Here is a 22263-nt window from a genome sequence, read left to right on the forward strand (position 1 = left end):
ACAGAAAATGAACATTGACTGTATAAAAATAATGTTATGTGAGATTTTTATAATTTAAAAAATTGCCACTCTAAACCACAAGGCAGATTGGAAGTGTTCTAACACATTACACTCTGAGAAATGGTGAAAGAGTCAATTGAGATTAAATATTAACAAGACAATATTCATGTTGTAATCTCTAAAAGAACCACAGAGAAAATGGAAGAGACAGTAGAGCTAACAAAGGATAGAGAAGAAAACTGAAGAAAAAGCAAAAACAATCACAAATGATTCAACAATAGGTATAAAAGTGAATGTAGAACTAGTGGAACAAATAGAAAATGAGTAATGAGAAGAGAGATTTAGATACAAATGTATGGCAAGATATATGAAAGAGAAATAGCATAAATTATGTGACAAGACTGTCACACTGGATAAAAACAAAAGCAAATTTCAAACCACTTCCAAAAGCCACATCGTAAATATCAGGACACACAAAGCTTAAAAGAAAATATATGGAAAGAGATATGCCATTTAGCAATAACCAAAAATAAAAGGTACTGTAACTGTAATTACAATAAAATGAAACAAAATAAATTTTTGGCAAGGAGCATGACAGAGATACGGTGGAAAAATTCATAATGATAAAAAGTGTCAATCCATAAGTATGACAGGACAATTCTAAATTTACCTGCTACTGCTAAAATATAATTTATAAAGCAAAAATATCAATAAAACCCAAGGAGAAACAGACAAATCCATAACTATAACAGATTAAAAAATACCTATCTCAATCGATAGAATATTTACATAAAAATCGGTAAGATTATGGAAGATCTGAAAAACATAATTAACAAATTTGGTCTAAAATACTCATTCTTTTCAAATTGTGCATAGCACATTTACCAAAAATGACCATATTTATTTTAGGCCATAAGGCAAATTTCAACACATGTTAAAGTGATAAAATAGTTTGAAGTATGTTTTCTGACCACAGTGAAATTAAGCTAGAAATCAATATAACTTTTCTTAAAAAAGAGAACCAGTAAATCCACAAATGTTTGGGAATTAAGCAATGTACTTCCAAATGACCTATCAGTAAAACGGGTAAATCATCGATGATAAATGATCTATCAATAGATAGATCTCTATAGAAATTAGAATGCCTTTTGAAGTGAATGATAATGAGAATACAGCATATCAAATGATATACAAATAGTAACAAGAAAATATTTGCAAGCTATGTAACAAAGGATTAATCTATAGAAGTTACTTAGAGCTCTAACAAGTCAACAAAAAAGACAATCTAATAAATAGAGAAAAAGTTAAAAAAAATTATCAAGAAATTACCTGAAGAACTACAAATGGTTAATGAATATTTGAATAGGTCAACCTCATCTACAGAGAAGCACACATTGAAACAATGGAAATACAGTTTTGATCATCAGCTTTTCAAAAAGGTAAACCAATTGATAATATTGAATAAACTGGAATTAAAACCTAGGCTGACCCCATACATCCTTTTAACTGCCACAAACATTGCTTCAGTGAATCAGTCCTTACAGCAGATATGAACAATATTCATACACACACTTCTATCCCACCGGCTGGAACACAGCATCACCATCGGTGCTTCTTTGCCCAGCTCCCTCCTACTCGACCGCAAGCCCCAGGAGTGAACGAATTATGCAGCATGTATCATACAACCTGAAAGCAATCCTTCCTTGGCTCATAACAGGTGTAACAACAACAACAGGAGTGCCTGGATGGCGCAGTCGGTTAAGGGTCCAACTCCTGGCTTCAGCTCAGGTCAAGATCTCAGGGTCATGAGATCCAGCCCCGTGCTGAGCACAGAGTCTGCTTGAGCTTCTCTCTCCCTCTGCCTCTGCCCCCCCCCCCCCCCGCTCATGCTCTCTTTCTCTGTCTAATAAATAAATCTTTAAAAAATAACAAAAACAACAATAATAATATTCAGTTGATTAGTGCTTAGTTTGCACTAACCGAAATGCAATAATCTGATCAAAGGAAATACCTATTTTGCTTTTTTTTTTCTGCTTGGGTTGAAATGATACCTTCAATTCTACGCATTACACTTTTTGTAGAATTTTTAACAAGAGGAACATGACCAAAGGAGGGCTCCACAGAATACTGTAGACTGCTTATTGAAAAAGAGCTGGGGATGCTTATCTTTAAGCAGAACACAGAGGGCCATACTAGCTATCTACACAGGTCAGCAAGCGTACCAGAGGGAAGGATAGGTGAGATTTGACCCTGTAACTCCAGAACACAGAATTATGAGAAAAAGATGTGAGCTTCAGAGAGAGAACATAATGACATATTATTTAATAATTAGTGATGTTTGGACATGAAAATATTGTCACAGGCAATACTGTGCTCTCACAAGCTACATGGCCAGATAACCACCTTTCAGGAATTTTGACTAAGAGAGTAGATATCCAGAAAAATCTCTTCCCACATTGATATGCTATGACCTTAAATTTGGGAGAATATCTAAATAAGAGTATCGAGAGCCACATTATTAGAGGAAGAGAAAAGGCAGGATAAGAACCCTTAATTCATTTGTTTATTCATACTAACAACAAATACATACCGAGCTTATACTACGTGCCAGGTGCTGCTTTAAATTTTAGGGCATGTATCAGGGAACAAGACAGACAAAGATCACTGTTATGGGATACAGTGATAAATAACATGATAAATAAGGGTATTCATATGTGTTTCAGTTAGGATCTCAGATAGAAAATAGATGACATACTTAATGAAAAGTTTAATAAAAAAACTACTTAAAACAAAAGTTAAGGTCAAGGTTCAGGGAAGCCAACAAGCGGTAGTGCATGATCCCAGGGCTAACAACTTCAGGGAGGTGTTATACCAGCAGGCCTGATGGAACCAGAGAAGGGCACAGTTATCAAAACTCATAAAGGGCCATATGGCAGGAGTTACAGATTTCAGTAGAGCAAAGCAGCCAATGGACGGAGACACAGCAGGGAAGGAGCTGGGGAAATAAATACCCCGCCTCATTGCCCTTTGGCCTCTGATCTAGTGCTGTTGCCTCCTGTTGAGGACATACAACTGAAACCCAAAGGACCAGGGAGCCTGCTGATACAGTTCATACATTTCATCACCCCAGGGCACAGAGTAGAGTGGAGAATGGCTCTGAGGGAGCAAATGAAAAACAGCCAGGATGGCATGTTAGAAGGTAGTAAGTATGGAAAGTAGTAATAAGAATGACAGAGTAGGGCAAGGGGGATAAGGAGCACAGGGATCAGGAGAGGATGTTGCACAATAAAGGGGTCAGAGTAGACAGAAGTGAGAAGGTATCATTTGAACTAAGACTTGAAAGAGACAGGGAAGTTAGCCAGGTGAATATCTGGGTAGAAAGGGCTCCAGGAAGAAGAAATGGTTGGTGCATGGCAGCTGTGTTAAAAAAAAAAAAAAACAACAAGGCAGCCAGTGTGATAGAGATGTGTGAGTGATGAGGAAATCAGTAAGAGATGGAGACAGTATTTCGGGGAAGGGGGGCAGATAATACATGGTTTTAATGGCTTTTGAAAGGGTTTTGGTCTTTACTGAGCAAAATCGGGAAACTAATGAAGTTTTGACCAGAGTAAAGACACAACCTGACAAATTTTTAACAGATCATTCTGATTGCTGTGTTGGAAACAGACTGTGGCAGGGAGAGGCAAGGGTAGCAACAGAGCAGTGTGCGAAGATGCTACTGCAGTTATCCAAGTGAGATGATGCTCGGACCAGGTTCTGGCACCAGAGATAAGTAGTAGTTACATATAATTGAAGGAACAGCCAAAAGAATTTTCTGACAGGTTAGATGTGGGAGTGAGACAAAGAGAGGAGTCAAGGATGTCCCCAATATTCAGAGCCTTAGAGCAAGGAGAAGGATGCAATTGCCATTAATAACAATGGGAAGAATGTACGTAGGGCCAATTTGAACCAGAAGATCAGGAGTTTATTTTGGCTATGTTGCATCTAGAGAATCAAGTAGACCTCTGAGTGGAGATATTGACTAGGCGGATACATAAACAAGCCTAGAATTGGGAGAGGGGTCAGGACCAGATATAGAAGTTCGGGAGTGGTCAACATCATGTGATATTTAAAGCCAAGAAATGAAAGAGATCATGAAGATAGTAAGTATAAACAGAGGAGGGAAGAGGACTAAGGACTGAGGCTTGGGGGATTGCAACAGTAAGGTGGTAGGGAGACAATGAGGAATCAGCGAAGGAGGAAAAACCAGAGAGAGGAGGGAAACCAAGAGATGTTTTTGAACAACCACAACTAAGTCTATCTAGGAGAAGGGATGACCAGCTCTTGGAAATGCTGCCAGTAAACCAAGTAAGATGATAACTGGAATTGGCAAAATGCAGGTTACTGGTGGCGTTGACAAGAACAGTTTGGGTGGAGGAATGGGAGAAGGTGAGTGTGAGAGCCTGACAATAGCGGATTTAAAAGAGAATAAGAGGAGAGGTCTCAAAGACGGTATGTGTAGACAATTCAAGAAATTTTGTGCAAAAGAAGTAACTGACAGAGAAAGAAAGCTGTTTGTTTGTTTGCTTCTTTGTTTGGGTTTTGTTTGTTTGTTTGTTTAACCTGGGAGAAATGGCAGCATGTCTGTATACTGATGGAAGATACCCAGTAAAAAAGAAGACTGACGATTTGGAGAGAGAGGTGAGAATTCCTGGAGAGATGTCATGAAGACGGTGAGATGGGGGTGAATCTAGGGCACAACCGAACGGGCCAACTTTAGACTGGAACACGAACCAACTGTGCGTCTAGAAGAGCAACAGGAAGGCAGGGAAGGAGATGAAAACAACACAGGCATAGACATAGACATGTGAGGAATGATGCATTCGCCTATTTACTTGACATAAAAAAAAATTCCAAATCAATCTCCGTTTCCTTACTTAAGGTCCGTAGTGTGGCAAGAGGTGCATAGGTTCTCTATGAAGAGTGAGGACTGCGGTGCCTGGGTGGCTCAGTCGTTAAACATTTGCCTTCGGCTCAGGTCATGATCCCAGGGTCCTGGGATCGAGTCCCACACTGGGCTCCCTGCTCAGCGGAAGCCTGTTTCTTCCTCTCCCACTCCCCCTGCTTGTGTTCCCTTTCTCTCCCTGCCTCACTCTCTGTCAAATAAATAAATAAAATCTTTAAAAAAGAGTGAGGATTTATATCACAATGTGAAATTAGGTTAATTTATGGGTAAGCTGACTTTATCATGAAGTCAGAAAGTGATCAAAACATTAAGTCTTAAGTGACCAGTAGTAGGAGTAGGCGGTGTGAATTCCAGTGTAGTCACTCCCTAAGTCCACTCAAAGGCAAGAAGAGTCTGAGGACTAGAAGTTTGTATCACTGCATTCTTTCTAACCTGGAAAAAAGAATAAATTGCTAATTGTCTTGAAAAGTCCAAAATGTCAGATTTCAGGTATCTTCTGTCAGACTAGATTTAGTCTAAGCTGCACGGAGAGAAATTTCCTTATTTTTTTCCTTTAAATCAGTTACAGGAAACCTTATGAGCCAGAGAGGGGAAAGAAAGCAGAGAGAGGGTGAGCCTCCCTGCCCAGCAGACCGCGGATCCGTCTCCCATCAGTGGCACTGAGTCCTACTGCTCTTTAATTACATTCCTATTAGTACAATAACAGCAACCTTCCACTTGAATAGCCTTTTACAATTCAAAAGGCTTTGTACTACATTAAATGAAATTTAAGTTGAAAGGAGTCTCACAATAGAGGAAAGACAGAAACCTGGCCTCTGGGAAGACAGCTGGCTTCATAGAAGCTTCTATGCCATCAGCACTGCCCTATATTATATTCTCTTCCTTTTCATTTAATCACATACCAAAGACAAGAATTTCAGGGGAAAATAAACAGTAATAGATCGTACCCCCATCAAAAGACATTGTTTTTGTGAAATATGGCTGTGTTCATAAAATGAAAACTAAGGGTCTGAATGTCCTTCCTGCCATCTTTGATTAAATCCATTGATGATATTCATTTGATGCTTATCTTAGACCACTTTTTTTTTTTATTAGACTATTTTCTACTAAGGCTTTTTATTCATGTCTCAGCTAAACCTGAGCCAAAACTGACCTTTAGGCATTTTCTGATGAACTGTTATTCCCCAGGGGCTTATTAACAAGAGCTGATATGCACATGCATAAGGGAGCCTGGAAAGAAGAAATGTGTCTCTGCTGAGAAGGGGAAGAAATGCAAATAACCAGGAGGTGGGCATTTACTGGGTATTTACTTCGTACCATACATTGTGTTGGGAACTTAGGATATCTAAGGACGCAAAACAGACATGGGTGTGAGCAGCAGCCTCAAATGACGCAGACTTCTGAAAACAAAATCATTTGTAAGAAGGATTTATGGTCTGCAAGCAAAAGTGGGATGTCAGGACATTTCAACCCCATATCTTGTTCTGAGTCCTCTGGCTCTTAAAAAAAACAAAGAGCCAATACATGAAAAGGCAGAGAACTGGCATCTTTCGGGGAGGGCCGTATTTATATTACAGCCAGGGTCAGATGGTTGGGGACCAGCAGTTCCAAGGGCACAGTGGAATAATTCAGGCCATCGGAAAGTGAGAGGAGATGGATCAGGGAAAGGGAAGTAAAGCATTACTGGAATGAAACATGTACTTTGGATGTTGACAGATGACCGGAAGAATTTGTTCATTTACTTAACATTTTAACAAAGATTAAGCATCCATAGGTTCCAGGGCTTGAGGATCCAGGCGAGGCCTTAAAGAAGCAGGTCCTTCCCTTCACTGAGGAGTAGAAGTTGCGTGGTTAGTGGCATAGACTAGGGCCTGGCTCCATGAGTTTCAATTCTGGCTACAATAGCTATTAGCTGTCTGACCTTGGGCAAGTTACTTGACATTTCTAAGCTTTGACCGTCTTATCTGTAAAATATAATACACCTTCCTAATAAGCTCGAGGATTGTGTGAGTTAGTCTACGTGAAACATTTAGGACATTCCCTAGAACACAGGAAGTACTATACACAAGAAACAACAGCAACAAAAATGGTAAACTTGATAATTCCAGATAGCAGAGATGCTATGGAGGGATTAGAAAAAGAGAGAGTTAGCCATGTAGAAAGTTCTGGGCCCCTTACTGAGATAGCGAAGAATGGAGGGTTGTGGAATCTCATTGCCTGGGTTCAGGTCCTGAGCCTGCATCTTCAAATGTCTGACCACAGGCAAATGTCTTAAACTGTGTGTGTCCGTTTATTAATCTCTAAAATGAGAAAAATGATAATATTTATCTCCTGGAATGTTTTGGAGAATTAGATAAGTAAACACCTGTAAGTTACTTAGAACAGTACCAAGAATGGAACTAGTATTCAATAAGTATTATTATTATTATTATTATTATTATTATTATTATTATTTTAGATAAAGGGAGAAGCATGGGAAAAGCCTGAGGCACATTTGGAACACAGAGGGAAGGCCATCATGACTGGAAGTTAGGGAGTCAGAGTTTCAATAGCCTTTGAGAAGAGATGGGCAGCAGCCCTCGTGGCCACAAAACTTGTCCTTCTTGTCTAGATACTGGCAGATGCAAGACTGTATACACTCCAGATGCTGGATATAGACCCTGCGGATCCTGCATTCTGACAGTCTGCATCTGTTTTCCAGCCTGGAGCCAGAGTCGGTGGACCTCTATACAGCAGGGGACTGCAGAGCATTATGACGCACGGGGCACGAGCCTGCAGCCTAAGTACCAGCTCACAAGAATGTCATGACACATAATTAGCAAGACGGACAGTCTTCCCATTAAGGCACAAAATGCAACATTCTGGCTCAGACAATATAGCATGTTTGGTACCGCTTGAGTTCTGTAGCTTCAGACCACCAGGAGACACAGTCATGAGCAATTTCACAGATAATACAGCAGCAAGGAATAGCATCATAGCCTGAGCCTTCCTCAGGGGAGTTGAGAATGAAAGGAGAAGACAAATGTTCATATGCATAAGGATCTATGAAGTCCCTCTCGGGCCTCCCAGAAAATACTGGGTGAGATTTCTTGAAAGTATGGAACTCCCTGGAATCAGTTCAGCTTACAATTAGGGGAAATTTGTGTATTAACATGAACGTGATTTCATTTGCACTTACAGGTTAATGATGACTAGGGATATTTGGAACATATATGCCTGTTATTTTTTCCAGATACAATGTAGCCTCCTAGAGTGCAGGGACTCTGTGTCCTAACTCCTAATAAAGAACCCATTTGATAAATATTAGTTGATGATGATCAAGGTGAGTCTTAGCTTCAACAGAATCAAATGAGGCAAGGATTCTAGATCTTAGACGTGAAGAGCGATGCAGTTTCACTCTGCCTCAAAATATGGACAAGTGTTGCTGGAGAGAAAATATCACATTAAGAATAGAAAACTCTCCAGAGTATAACAGGAGTAATTAATATTTGAATGACTTAATGCTGATGACTGGTCACATGGACACTATTAGCTAAAGTATCAGGTAGAAATGCCACACGATGAACTATATTTTTCATAAGTGTTCATCCCAAATGGTATGGTGTGTAGAGGAAAAAAAACACTGCTCCAGGGTAGATGCCATAGGTCCCGACGCTGTCACATGGCCTAAGTATGGTATTTGGGGCATGTCACTTAAATTTTAAGATAATGATGACTATAATTATAAACTTGTATCATTTGGGGGAATTTACTATATGGTAGTCACTGTTCTAAGGGCTTAACACCTACCTAACAAACACATTTGATCTTACTAGCAACTCTGAGAGGCATTCGTTGTTTCCATTTAAGGAAGAAGATCCTGGGAAACAGATGGGTAAAGTAACATTCACAGGTCACACGATGTTAAGTGGCAGAGCCAAGTTAAGAATCGAGGGAGTCCCCTGTTCTTTTTCTTCCTTTCCTTTCCTAAAGCCATTAGGTGAGAATAAGCATGGTAGGCATTCACACCAGGCAGGGGGAGCCACAGTGCCCTGCCTGTCATGGGGCGATGGAGTGAAAACTCTGGACAGAACCAGGAGGATGTCCTCAGACAGCAGCCTGACACAGGCTCCCAAGTGAACGGAGGAAGGCGGCCACGTGCAGGGAGCCCCAGACAATGCCCAAGAGATCGTGCCAAAACCTGATCTCAAAGAGCGTCCAGATCTTCTGGAAAAACAACTGCCACAGATGAAACAAGATGATACCCAGAAAGATAAAGTATACAGAAACATTAGATAATGTATAAAGTATAAACACCAATAGACCTGCAATTAAAGGCCACTTTAGGCTGGTGATGGGTATTGAGGGCACGTATTGCATGGTGCACGCAAGTAATGAATCATGGAACTTTACATCAAAAACTAGGGATGTACTGTATGGTGACTAACATAATAAAAAATGTTATTATAAAAAAATAATAAAGACCACTTTCAGATATTAAAGGAGGATCTTCCTATGATTATTAACATGGAAAGGTGTTTTGTTCAATCCTCATAAGCATTATTAATATCCCATTGGTGGAACCACCTTTCAACAGTGTGATTTAAAAAGTGCTCTTAAGGAACATCTGGGTGGCTCAGTCTGCCTTCGGCTCAGGTCATGATCCCAGGATGGAGCCCTGTATCGGGCTCCCTGATGAGCAGGGAGCCTGCTTCTCCCTCTGCCATTCCCCCGCTTGTGCTCTCTCTCTCTCTAGCAAATAAATAAAATCCTTAAAAAAAAAATAAAAATAAAAATAAACAGTGCTCTTAAAAGACAGATAAATATAAAGATTTAAGAATTTTTTTCTTTAATATAATTTATTTTTTTATTTATTTTCCTGACTGGAGTGGATTTTATTTCTGTAGCATAGGCCACGTAAGGTTAATCTTTAAAATGAGCTCTCAGTGGTGTGGTGACTCTCTTTCTGCAGAGGGCTGAAGCATCCCAAACTCTCAGGGGGCCAGGTTGAGGTGTAAGGTATACTGGGTTAGTCACGGTGCTGGAGATTCCTGTATGTGGTGGTGTTGACCAGTTAGGTGGGGCCGGCAGCTTGAGGGGGCTTTTTTGGTGGACTTTGTTTCTTGGGATACAGCAGCAGTCCCTTTCCATTCTTTCCTGATTCTGCAGAGAGAGGAACTATGGGAGCAAGTCCCCAAAACACTCGTGCTTCTAGAAGCACAGTCTTCAGCAGTCTGGACTGTCCTTGCCACAGCAGAAGAGAGGTGGCCGTGATGGGGACACCGGGGCAGGCCCAACACTTGATTCATTTAACATATAAGATTCTTTATAAGAGTTTATCGGTATTGCTATAATGTTAATTATGTCAATGCCTGTATTGACATATAAAAAATATATTTATCTACTACAATATTTATCTACTACAAAGAAAGGCATTCAGAAATGCCAGAAATATTAATTTGTCTCACAAATATTTACCAATAAGCCAGGACCAAAAGAAATATCCTGATTGTAAAACAGGCATTAAAGAAATGAGGGTTATGCTAAAATAAGCAAACTAATTTCAAGATGATAAAAGTTCTGTCTATGAGATTTTTTAACTTCTCAAAAATACATTTGGGATAGACTAGGAAGTGGAAAACAACCAAATTCTGAAATATCTCAATTCATTTTCATATAAATGGCATTTCTGGTCAAGAACATAAATGACTACATTCTGAGAAGCTGTTAACACAATCTTTCCAGATATATCATGTCCATAATAACAAACCTTATAGTGCTATTTTTGAGGTTGTGTCTTAATATACAGACTATATAGACCATGTTAGAGAGCGTAAAGAGAAAGGTGACAACATTCTCCATAGGTACTGAAAAGAGGCAGCTGTGACCCAAAAGGCTCCATTCTGTGCTTTATTTTGTGGTGTTTTGTGAACTATGTGAATTCTAGAAAAAACAGAGGAGGCAGAATAGGTAGTCTAACATAATTTCCAAGAAGAGAAAAAGTAATGGAAGACACTTTCTCTCGAAAGGTAACATCAGCTGATAATGAATGTGGAACCTTGAAAAAGTGGGTAGTCTTTTTTTCTACAGGACAGTGAGAAGGTGGGACTTTGGATGGCACGAATGGCTATGTAAAAACAGAGCAGTAATTTGCAATATTTTTACTAAAACTATAAATCAAACAAATTCTAATGATTTATAATGAATGGCTCAAGATTTCATCCAGCTAAAAGACTTGGATGATCTAGCCCTCTCCAAATACATTTGGAATGGAGATTTAATTGGCTGTTCTATTTAGAGTCTGTGCTATTGAAAAAGGCTTTTATCAACATCAAATGGGCAAAGTAACATAATTCAACAAGCAAGCAAGTAATGGAATGAAATTAAACAAAGGAAAACATACACCCACAAAGGTGAACTTAGTGTTGGAGGGCTTCAACTACATTTTTTTTTAACGCTGAATTAAACACAAAATGTCCAACATAGTCTTCCCAGCAAGTACATTATTTGTTGGAAGCCAGAATGCTGCTTCAATGCATTCTGATTCCTTATTTTGTTACATAATAATATGCTTAAAAAGCAACACATTGTGAGCTTGGGAGCTGTTAGGCATTTATTTACCATGGTGGGTTAATCTCATTCAGTGAGGTATAGAAACTCAATAATGAGTGCTACAGTATATAAGCTAATTGCTAGGATAAAACCAAATGAATAATTACTTAACTCCAGAATGAGGCCTGCGGGAATTTTTCTTTAATAAAGGTTTAATTCACCAGTGATAATGAATGCAATCTCACATACTACTGAATAACACCATTAGCATAATGGCTGTGATACAAAAACTATAATTAGAACTAAACAGAAACGTTAATTACAACCACCAAGGTACTGAATGAAATACTGTTGTTTAAGAAATTGACCTGCTTTGCTGTCATGCTTTATGGGTTCAAGGATATCTCTGTAATTAAATATATATATAAATAAATATGTATGTGCATATATATAGCCATCAAATAGAGGTTTTTTTTAAATCATCCCATTGGAATCCTTTTAAGTGTAATAAACATATTAATGAGAAATTGTCCAGAATTTGAAATATGAGCTAAACATAAAAATGATTAAAACCTTTGTTTTTTATCTTGATTAAATGCAAACATCAATATTTGTGTTAAAAAAATCCAATATTAGAGAGAGTAGGAGTCTCCAATTTTGCGTTTTACCGGTGTTAGCTCTGTGAATGCTAGAAAAGTAGTTACTAAAAATGAACAGATTAATAAAATGTGAAATATTACTATAATAAGTTAGAAAAATAAGTTGCATAATCAGTGAAAAAAGTCAAAGTACTAAACTAATGGTTCTAAAAAACTCAGCTGATTCTTAAAATTTTTTGAATTTCATTTATGTAAATATGTACATAACATTTAATTGCACATATAATAAAGGATTTCTGTATCCAGATAGATATATGTTGATAAGCATTTTGAAACCAAGCGTCACATTCTTGTCTCTATTAAACATCAAAAACAATAACAATAACCATAACAACCCTCTATTATTATATAGATACTTTCAGTGGGATATGCTTAGAAATACTATCAAAAAGAGAAAGTCACATGTCTCAAATATGTTTTTTTGCCTCCTCCAATGATATTAATTTTTCATAGTCTTTATTTTTAAGATAGAACTTCAAAAGAAAATAAAAATATCCTAGAAGCCAAATCAGTAAGACTGGAAACATGTATCCCTGGCTACTCTTTATCCCCTTCCTCCATTACTCAGTTTTAATGGAATGAATGTATCTCCCACTATTTTTCTATCAATCCGTTGCCTCCTTTACAATGCATTTTCCAAGAGTCCAACACAATTTTTGAGGTCACACTTGTATAGCATCTCCAGTGATGCACCTGGAAAGTGCCTTTCTTCTATCGGCTATCTCATAAAAACTCCATTCTTTAATGAAATATTACCTGGTAATAATTTGTACAACAGATGTATTTATCCTTCACAGAACTTACTACAATTTTCCGTGACTTGGACGATTGCTCACCACAGGTGGATTGCTCACCTGCGGATACCCTGACGTTAGCCCATGAGGGAACAGGAGGGAGAAAGTATAGCTGAGATGCATCCTTTCCCATGCTGCTTCCTATCCTCTTACACTAATAAACTATATGAGTAGAACTGATGGTTTTTGTAAGTTTCTCTTTTGCCACCCAATATCCTGTGGAAACGTGTCTAAAACAATTACACCTGGATGGCCAGCTTTGACTTTGAAACTCCGGACTCAAATTGGAGGTTCTAATGAGTGACCACAACTCCTAAATAGGTCTTGGACCAAAGAAAGCTTCTCTCATATCAGGGAATGTCATCTTCTTGAACACTTTTGGATGGGTTACAGAATACAGAGTAGAAAGGGAGGAAAAGAGTACAATCTAGCAAATTGATGAGTCAAATCAACTCTGGCCCCAACGGGATGAGTGATCGCCCTCATTACTGAGATACTTATCTAAATACCTGGTGGGCAGTTCCAACCCAATGATATACAAACTAACCCCTGCTTAGTATTGGTCTGTACACATCTTCTTCCTCCTATTCCCTACCTCAGTTAATAGTAACACTACCAGCTACTAACACTATCAACTACCCAAATAGGAAATCCAGAAACTTTTCTTTACCTTGTTAAATACAACTGACTAACAACCTTAATCAACCTTTATCACCCTCAATAACTCTCTCATTTTTTCCTCATTAAGGGGAGAGTAAAGAAGAGAATAATAGTTTTCCTCCAACGAAGACTTGAGTGAGTTTTAATTTACCTTGAATTAAAAGAACTCTTTTTTAGATCCATGAAAAGCCAACATTAGGATTTTAAAAATAAGCATGATATTATCATTTTTGGAAAATGTGTCACCAACCGGTGATCACAAATGTGGATTAAATACCAACAGTCCAACCAAGCGTGCATAGAAATGCCTTTTGTCATATTTTAACTCCCCAAAACACACACGCTGAAATTCCCTCTAAACGTACACAGTAAGAGAAATCCCAGGTTTCTCATAATAAGCAAGCCTACAATTTGCCTGTCTTTCTAAAGGAAGAGAAAGAGGAGGATCCTAATGGCTTCCAGCAATCAGTACTTTTACCCTTGGGTGATCTCTGCAGTTTGAGAATGCATGCACAGTCTGAAAACATTCACCTTGCTATGGACCTTGAACCATTCTGCAAATACATAGAAAAATAAATTAAATTAATTCAAGTGCTGTTGCTGCTGCTAACACTGTCCTTCATGAGGAGAAAAAAAAATAGGTGGGTGTGGGTAGGGAGTAGGACTACAGAGAAGGAAATTTGGAAATGGCACAAAAATCTACATTCTGCCTAGAGCTTACTGGCATATAAATTTCTTAAAAGGAGAATCATAATCAAACACAAACCATCTGTTTTGTTGTATAAAAATTAGCAACCATGGTTCCAGCATGTGGCTCTATCCAGATACAATGCTTTTCTTCCTTTTTTATTTTTTGCATTTTCCACTTCATAATATATAAAAACTCCTGTCCAAACAGAGCCTGATACTACACCCACAATAAGATTCAGCCTCCTCTGTATTTTTAATTAACTTGGGCCCAGCAGTCGTTTTTAACAGCTAACATTTTGTGTGAGTTACAGTGTGCACACTGCTGAGACATAAATGCAAAGTAATCACTCTAATAAGTAGATATAAACATTTACAATAATTGCAACAAGTCTCTGCAACAAATAAGGGGATAGGAAGAAAAATAACCAGTGGTAAGGCAGGAAATAAGTTTCAATACAACTGCATGAGTACAAATGTCATTCAAAGCTCTGATCTTTTGTTGCGTTTAGTCATTTCAATACCCCAAAGTCACTAATGAGCTTGTACTTTCAATGCCAAAAAATGAGTACCCTGATTAAGAAACAAAAACAAAAACCAAGACTTCAATTTTTATGTTTGTGCCAAAGACACCAACAGAGAACTCAAGGCACTTGGGTGACTGCATCATTTCCCTAACACGGAGAAATTATAACACCTCAGTCCAGAACCAACCAGGGCAAGCCTTCAGCACTCTTTCTGCAAAGAACAATAGGCTGTAGGGTGAAAAGAAGCTGGACAGATGGGAAGGGCAGAGAAAATGCCAAAGGAGCAAGACAAGGTTGGAGAAGCAGGCAGTAGTCGGTGTGGAAAGTTTGGTAGGGCAGGATAAGGGAAACAGATATTATGCTAAACACAATGAAAACATGAGAGGGTTTTAAGCAAGGAAGCACCATGACCTTCCTTATGTGTCTTAAAGGTTACCGTGACAGCAGGTTAAAGAATGCGGCAAAAGTGAAACCAAGAAACACCACCTATGGGCTATCACATTAGGATGTTCAGTCTTCAGGAATGGGACTGTAGATAGAAGCAGAAAGAACAGGTAGATCGAGGACAGGTATTAGAAGGAAAAATAAAGAAAAAGAAGAGACAAAGAATGAATCCTGGTTGGGACTTGGGCATACGGGAGAATAAGGATGCCATTCACAAAGACAGGGAATACAGGGACTAGGGAAAGAATAAAAGTTCATACAGAACTGAAGTCAACAATTTTCAGGTTTCTGATCTATACCAAGCACTGTCTACAATATACCATAGATATTGCCATTCCCTTTACTTAACAGCTTATAATCTGCTATGACAGAGAGACAAATACATATGTAACCATTGGAAAAGGATAGCTAACACATAAAATGTATCATGTGTGCACTAAGCACTAATGTAAAGTGCTTTATTCATTAAGTGCCACAAAAATTCATTTTACAAGTGAGTAAACTGGGGTCCAGAGAAGTAAAGTAGCAAGCTCACAGTCACCCAGCTGATAAATGTTAGAGCCAGGACTCAAACTGAGGCAGTTTGCTTCCAAAGGCTATGCTCTTAACCTTTTATCCCGCACAACTTTCGAAATGTATGCACATATGTGTACACACACACACACACACACACACACACACTGAAAGCTCTATGGCAAAGGTATAATAGAATAAAGATCAATGCCAACTCTAAGCATCTGGGAATGCAGAAAAGCTACTCCAAGGAGCACAGTGCAGGACAAGCCCTGATGGCTAGCTAAGTTTTTTTTACAGAAAGGAAGAGCTGTGTGGGGTTGTTAGCTAGGTAAAATGGCTAGAGGATCCAAGAAAACTTGAGAAATTACTTCCCTTCAGATATAAATTTATCTAAGTCAAGATTTGCCTAAAAACAATTGACACTGAAAGTGAATGTCTATCTAAGCTGGTAGAGCAGTTTGTCCAATAGCGGTGAGAATTTGATAGCTCATTACTTACATGATCCCTGAGTATGAGTGTTCTACCAGGTCAGAGGAGGAGATATTTAGCTGCATGAGATTAGGCTAATAGAACAGATGTGCAGTTTCCCTCTACAGGCCTTTGCACAGGGAAATGGAAACATCTTTAAGGAAGGGCCAGCAAGAGCTTTTCTAAACAGATTGTCACATGGGGAGGGCAGGGGGGTTGAGGGGGAGTTGATCACATCTTTTTTATCAAAGGTTATTTAGTTTGTTTCAATCCCTTGGTGATTGTGAGTAACGCTATAATGAACATGGGGGTGCAGATATCTCTTTGAGATACTAATTTCATTTCCTTCAGATATGGAAGGAATAGGATTGCTGGATAATATGATAGTTCTATTTTTAATGTTTTGAGGAAGCTCCATACTGTCTCCCATATGGCTATGCCAATGTACATTCCCACCAACAGCGTGTAAGGGTTCCCTTTTCTCCACATCTCACCAACATTTACTATCACTTGCTTTTCTGATAATAGCCATCCTAACAGGTATGAGGTAATATCTCCTTGTGGTTTTGATTTATATTTCCCTGATGATTAGTGATGTTGAACATCTTTTCATGTGCCTATTGGCCATCTGCATATCTTCTTTAAAAAAAAAATGTCTATTCAGGCCCATTAAATCAGGGTATTTGTTTTCTTCCTACTGAGTTGTTTGAGTTCCTTTTTTTTTTTTTTTTTGACATTAAGCCCTTTTTAGGTGTATAGTTTTCAAATACTTTTTGCCATTCCATAGATTGTCTCTTCATTTTGTTGACTGTTTCCTTTGCTGTGCAAAAGTTTGTTTGTTTTTGAGGCAATCCCTTTGTCCAATTTTGCTTTTGTTGCCTGTGCTTCTGGGGTCATATCCAAAAAATCATTGCCCAGACTGATGTCAAGAAATTATTTCCCTGTGTTATCTTCTAGTTGTTTTATAGCTTCAAGTCTTATTATTAAGTCTTTAATCCATTTTGAGTTGAGTTTTATATATGGTGTGAGTTCAATTTCATCCTTCTGCATGTGGATGTCCAGTTTTCCCAACATCATTTATCGAAGAAACTATCTTTTCCCCATTGTGTGCTCTCAGCACCTTTGTTAAAGATCAATTGACTATAAATGTGTGGATTTGTTTCTGGGCTCTCTGTTCATTCCAATGAGCTATACATCTGCTTTTATGCCAGTACCATACCCTTTTGGTCAACAGAGCTGTGTAATATAATGTGGAATCAGGATGTGTGATGCCCTTAACTTTGTTCTTATTTCTCATGATTGCTTTTGCTATTTGGGATCTTTCGTGGCTCTATATGAATCTTAGGAATGTTTTTTTTTGTATTTCTGTGAAAAATGGAATTGTAATTTTGATAGGGATTGCCTTTAATCTGTAGATCTCTTTGGGCAATATGGACATTTTAACAATATTCTTTTAATCCATGAGCACAGACTATACATTTATTTTTATCTTTTTAAATTTCTTTTATCAATGTCTTACCATTTTCAATGTATGATCTTTCACTTCCTTGGATAAATTTATTTCTAAGTATTTTATTTTTATGCTATTATAATTGAGATTGTTTTCTTAATTTCTTTTTTGGATAGTTTGTTGTTAGTATATAGAAATGCAACTGATTTTTATATATACAGATTTTGTATCCTGCAACTTTACTGAATTCATTCACTAGTTCTAAGAGTTTTTTGGTGGAGTCATCAGGGTTTTCTATATATAAGATCATGTTATCTGCAAGCAGATGATTTTATTTCTTCCCTTCTGATGTGGATGTGTTTTATTTCTTTATCTTACCTAATTGCTATGACTAGGACTTCCAGTACTACATTGAATAGAAATGGTGAGAGTGGGCATCCTTGTCTTGTTCCTGATCCCAAAGGAAAAGCTTTTAACTTTTCACCATTGAGTGTGATGTTGGAGTTTGTCATATATGGTCTTTATTATATTAAGGTATATTCCTTCTATACTTAATTTGTTGAGAGTTTTTATCATGAAAAGATGTTGAACTTGTCAAATGTTTTTTTCTGCATATAATGAAATGATCATATAATTTTTAACCTTCATTCTGTTAATGTGGTGTATCACATTTATTGATTAGCATATGCTGAACCATCCTTGCATGGTGTATGATCTTTTTAATGTGCTCTTGAATTTGGTTTGCTAGTATTTGTTGAGGATTTTCACATCTATGCTTAGAAGAAATGGATAAATCCCTAGAAACATAAAAGTTACTAAGACTGAATCATCAAGTAATAGATTATGTGAACAGACCAATAACAAGCAAGGATATTGAATCAGTAATCAAAGATATTCCACCAAATAAAAGCTCAGGACCAAATAGCTTCATGGGTGAATTCTACCAAATATTTAAAGAAGAATTAATAGCAATATTTCTCAAACTCTTCCAAAAAATTTAAGACAAAGGAACACATCCCAATTCATTTACAAGGCCAGAATTACCCTGATACCAAAGCCAGACAAAACACTACAAGAAAAGAAAATTATGAGTCAATATCCCTGATGACATTCATTCCTTTATTCATTAAATATTTATCAAAACTTAAGGTCTACCAAGGCCTCCTTTGGGGCCTAAAATACAATGGCAAACAAGACAAGGTATTTGTTCCCCCAAATGCTCACTGTCTAGTGGAAGGGACAGAAACATATAAATGCAATAGCATCTTTTAAGTGATGCAGTGGGGCAACAGTGGGGAGAGAAAGAAAGGAAAGAAGTTCTGCTAGCTGTGGGGGGCAGGGAGGTGGTGGGGAGAAGTGTCGAGAAAGGCTTCATAGAATTTTTCTCCTCTGTCTCTCCTTTTATCTTTTTTGTGAGAATAACTAAAAATTCTGAGTTAAAAAAAAAACTATGAATTTGTCCTAGGGAATTACAATAATAGGGGGACAATAAAGTATATCCCATTCTCCAGTCATTCTTTTAGAGAATCGAATGTCAAGGGAGAAAATGAGTGATGGTGGCTACTACCTCTTTGGCTGTGTCCTGAGCTTTCTGGAAGGAGGTGGAGGAACCTAAGGGAGGCCCTGGGCCCGAGAAAGATAAACAACAGAGAAGCCACAGGACATTCAGGCCCAGGGATACTCAGCAAAATTAATCCTTCATTTCCTCCGTAGAAGGCCAGATATTAGGGCAAAAATGTCACATTTACCTGAATGTTTATCAGGGTAAAAAAAATAATGCTAAAATTTTATTTCACTTATAAAAAGAAAATTACCAAAAAAAAAATATCTATATTACTATCATTTGCAAGTTTGTTTATATACTCTGATTTGTAACTTCTTTTAATTTTTTTTCTTTTTGGTTCACAAGTTGTCTTGTCATTTCCACATAATATTGAATAGCTTTTGTTCTACTGTCACCAAATGGAGGCCAATTGCCCAAAGTTTAATGTCATAGGTGCAATAAAACAACATTCTAAAGAGATTTCCAGGCACATCCTTGGGAAACTTCCCAGAAGAAGTTAGAACTAGCCCATCATCCCATCCCCGCTCCATATCTACCATGTTTAAACAGAACACTATTTAAATACAATACTAGGGAATATAAAGCAGAATATCTGTCATAGTGAGTCACTAGCCTAGGGCAATTTGTTTTCCCTCTTTTCTCTCCACAAGGGAAGCTCCGGAGGCATGTGCTCCTTCCACCCAAAGCCAAATGATGAACCATAAAAATTGGATGAGGTTGCAAGAAAGAGACACTAACATCCTATCTCTGATTATGTAGCAAAATTGCTCTGTGACTACTGGATTGAAGAAAAAGGAATTGGGTCAGGAGTGGGAGAAGAGGCAAGGGTCAATGGTAGGAGCTGCCACCACTTCCACATATTTGGTGTGGCAAGGATTTGACATTTCTGGCAGATCACATTTACCACAGAAAGTAGCCAGATTTGGGGTGCTTTGCAAGTACTTCAACTTGGAAGCCTGCCTCCTGGGCATGGGGATCTTAGCAGGCAGAGGCTCTGAGCTGTACCATGGGGCAGGGCAGAAACGAAGTGGAGGCCATGCTAGAATCAGAAACTGAAACAGAGATAACCTCACAGGGTGCTGTGAAGGCCACGCAAACCTCATGAGAGAACCAGTGATTAGAAGACAATTAAGTAAAAAATATCTTCATGCCTTTTATTTACTCCTCCCACCAGGTCTCCCCAGCCCTACAGTGTGCTCCAACCCTGACAGAGTTAGAAGAGAAAGAGAGGGGCCACAGCCGGGGGGATGAAGGAATGCACAGGCCATGCTCCTGTTCACCATGTTTCCAGCCAAAACCTGCCTGGTCAGGTTGGAAAGAGATGGGATATGGGGAAGAAACAAAACAAGTGGTGCCTGGGTGGCTCAGTCAGTTAAGCCTCTGACCCTTGATTTTGGCTCAGGTCATGAGCTCAGGGTTGTGAGATCAAGCCCCACCTTGGCTCTGCACTGGGTGTGGAGTCTGCTTAAGAGTCTCTCTCTGCCTTTTCCTCTGCCCCTCCCCCTACCTCACACATGTACACATGTGCACACGTACACTCTCTCTCTTTCCCTCCCCCCCAAAAAAAACTAAACTAAAATTTTGCAGTGCAATAAATGGTAATGGATTTTTTTAAAAAATATGTAAGAGGACAAGAAAACTACAGATCTGCTTGAGAAATTGTCGAGAGACCTGAAAAAGGCATACTTGAGGGTGGTAAAGGAAGAAGTAAAAATAGATGTTTCCCCACGAACTGTTCAATAACTGGTATTTATCAGCATAGTTGGGTATTTAGAGAGTAACTTTCACAAGTGATATCTGGCTAGAAATAAAGTTGGAGAAATGACTTATCCCCTTCAAATGAGCAGAGAAAAACATTCAATTCTCCCAAAGTTCCTAAAACACAAACACAATTTCTGGCTCCTGGGAAGCAGAGTAGGGCAAGCGAAGAATGTTATACAGAGAACAGAAAATGTTAGGTGCAAATGTTTATCTGACTATCATATCTGTCAGTTAAATATACATCATGTAAATATATACCTGCTACTTTTTCTGGAAACAGAATTGTACAATCACCACAGTTTTATTTAGCTCCTTTAATTTTCTCAAAGAAACAATATTTTTTCATCAAAATATTAGGAAAGAAATAATTTGCCTCAGTAAAGGAGAATGCAAACATAGTAACTCTAATTTGGAAAGATACTGAACCTATATTTATTGGCTAATCAAATATATTGTAAAACCAGAAAGACACAGCAATATTTAAAATCTAGCTGATTACTCTTTGGAGGCAGATGACTAACAGCTTACCTCAGCAAAGCAAAAATTGCTACCAGAGATTTTTTTTATAGAAATGGTCCTTATTTATTATCTAAGTAACAGCTGTATACCCCATAGGCAAGAAATGAAAGCTCTTAAAGGCATGATTTTTAAAAATCCAAACTTCATGTTACAGTAATATGATGCTAATTAAAGTGGTGCCTTGGAAATAAATTCAAGATGTCTACTCCATAATCCACAGTAATGGAAAAAGGAAATGGAGATTGGCCAAAATAGTGGACAGAGAGTCAGTTGTATTTACTTTGGGATATAATCTTTATTTGAATATTCTAGCCAAGGGAATAAAAAACATTGCCTCAGAAATTGCCTGGAGACTATGCAAGTTCTTCTGCCTGACCCCTCCTTGCTCAACAACTTCCTGTAACTCAGTCCATCCTGAGAACACACTGCTCTTTCCCAGCTGACCAAAGGCAAGAGCCTAAGCTTACCAGACTTTGCAAACCCTCTCTGGGGAAACGTAGTTTAAGTGAACAGCCAATTAGTAAGCTCCTGTTTTGTCCAAATCCAATTTGGTTAAGAAATTTTGTTTCAATGACCTTTCTTTCAGTATTTCAAAGGTAAAGAATCCAAGATAACAGTAAAGAACGATTAAATGAGAAAGGTCTCAACTATCAATAAAGGGAGATATCCCTGCAGAGTGAATGCTTTACATTTGGCCCTAGTAGATGTCTGCATGACTATGTCTGACTTAAGCCAGCG

The 22263-nt window shown here is 38.2% G+C and overlaps 1 protein-coding gene and 1 pseudogene across 1 annotated transcript in view; both read right to left on the reverse strand.

Moving 5' to 3' along the window:
* IQCM (IQ motif containing M) overlaps positions 1–22263 on the reverse strand; it is a 338360-nt gene that overhangs the window by 100097 nt on the left and 216000 nt on the right. The window lies entirely within an intron of this gene.
* Positions 9868–13062, reverse strand: LOC123793021 (NADH dehydrogenase [ubiquinone] flavoprotein 3, mitochondrial pseudogene; annotated as a pseudogene).

The sequence above is a fragment of the Ursus americanus genome, chromosome 13 (assembly GCF_024610735.1).
Source record: "Ursus americanus isolate L20-20 chromosome 13, mUrsAme1.1.p, whole genome shotgun sequence".
Classification (NCBI taxonomy): domain Eukaryota; kingdom Metazoa; phylum Chordata; class Mammalia; order Carnivora; family Ursidae; genus Ursus; species Ursus americanus.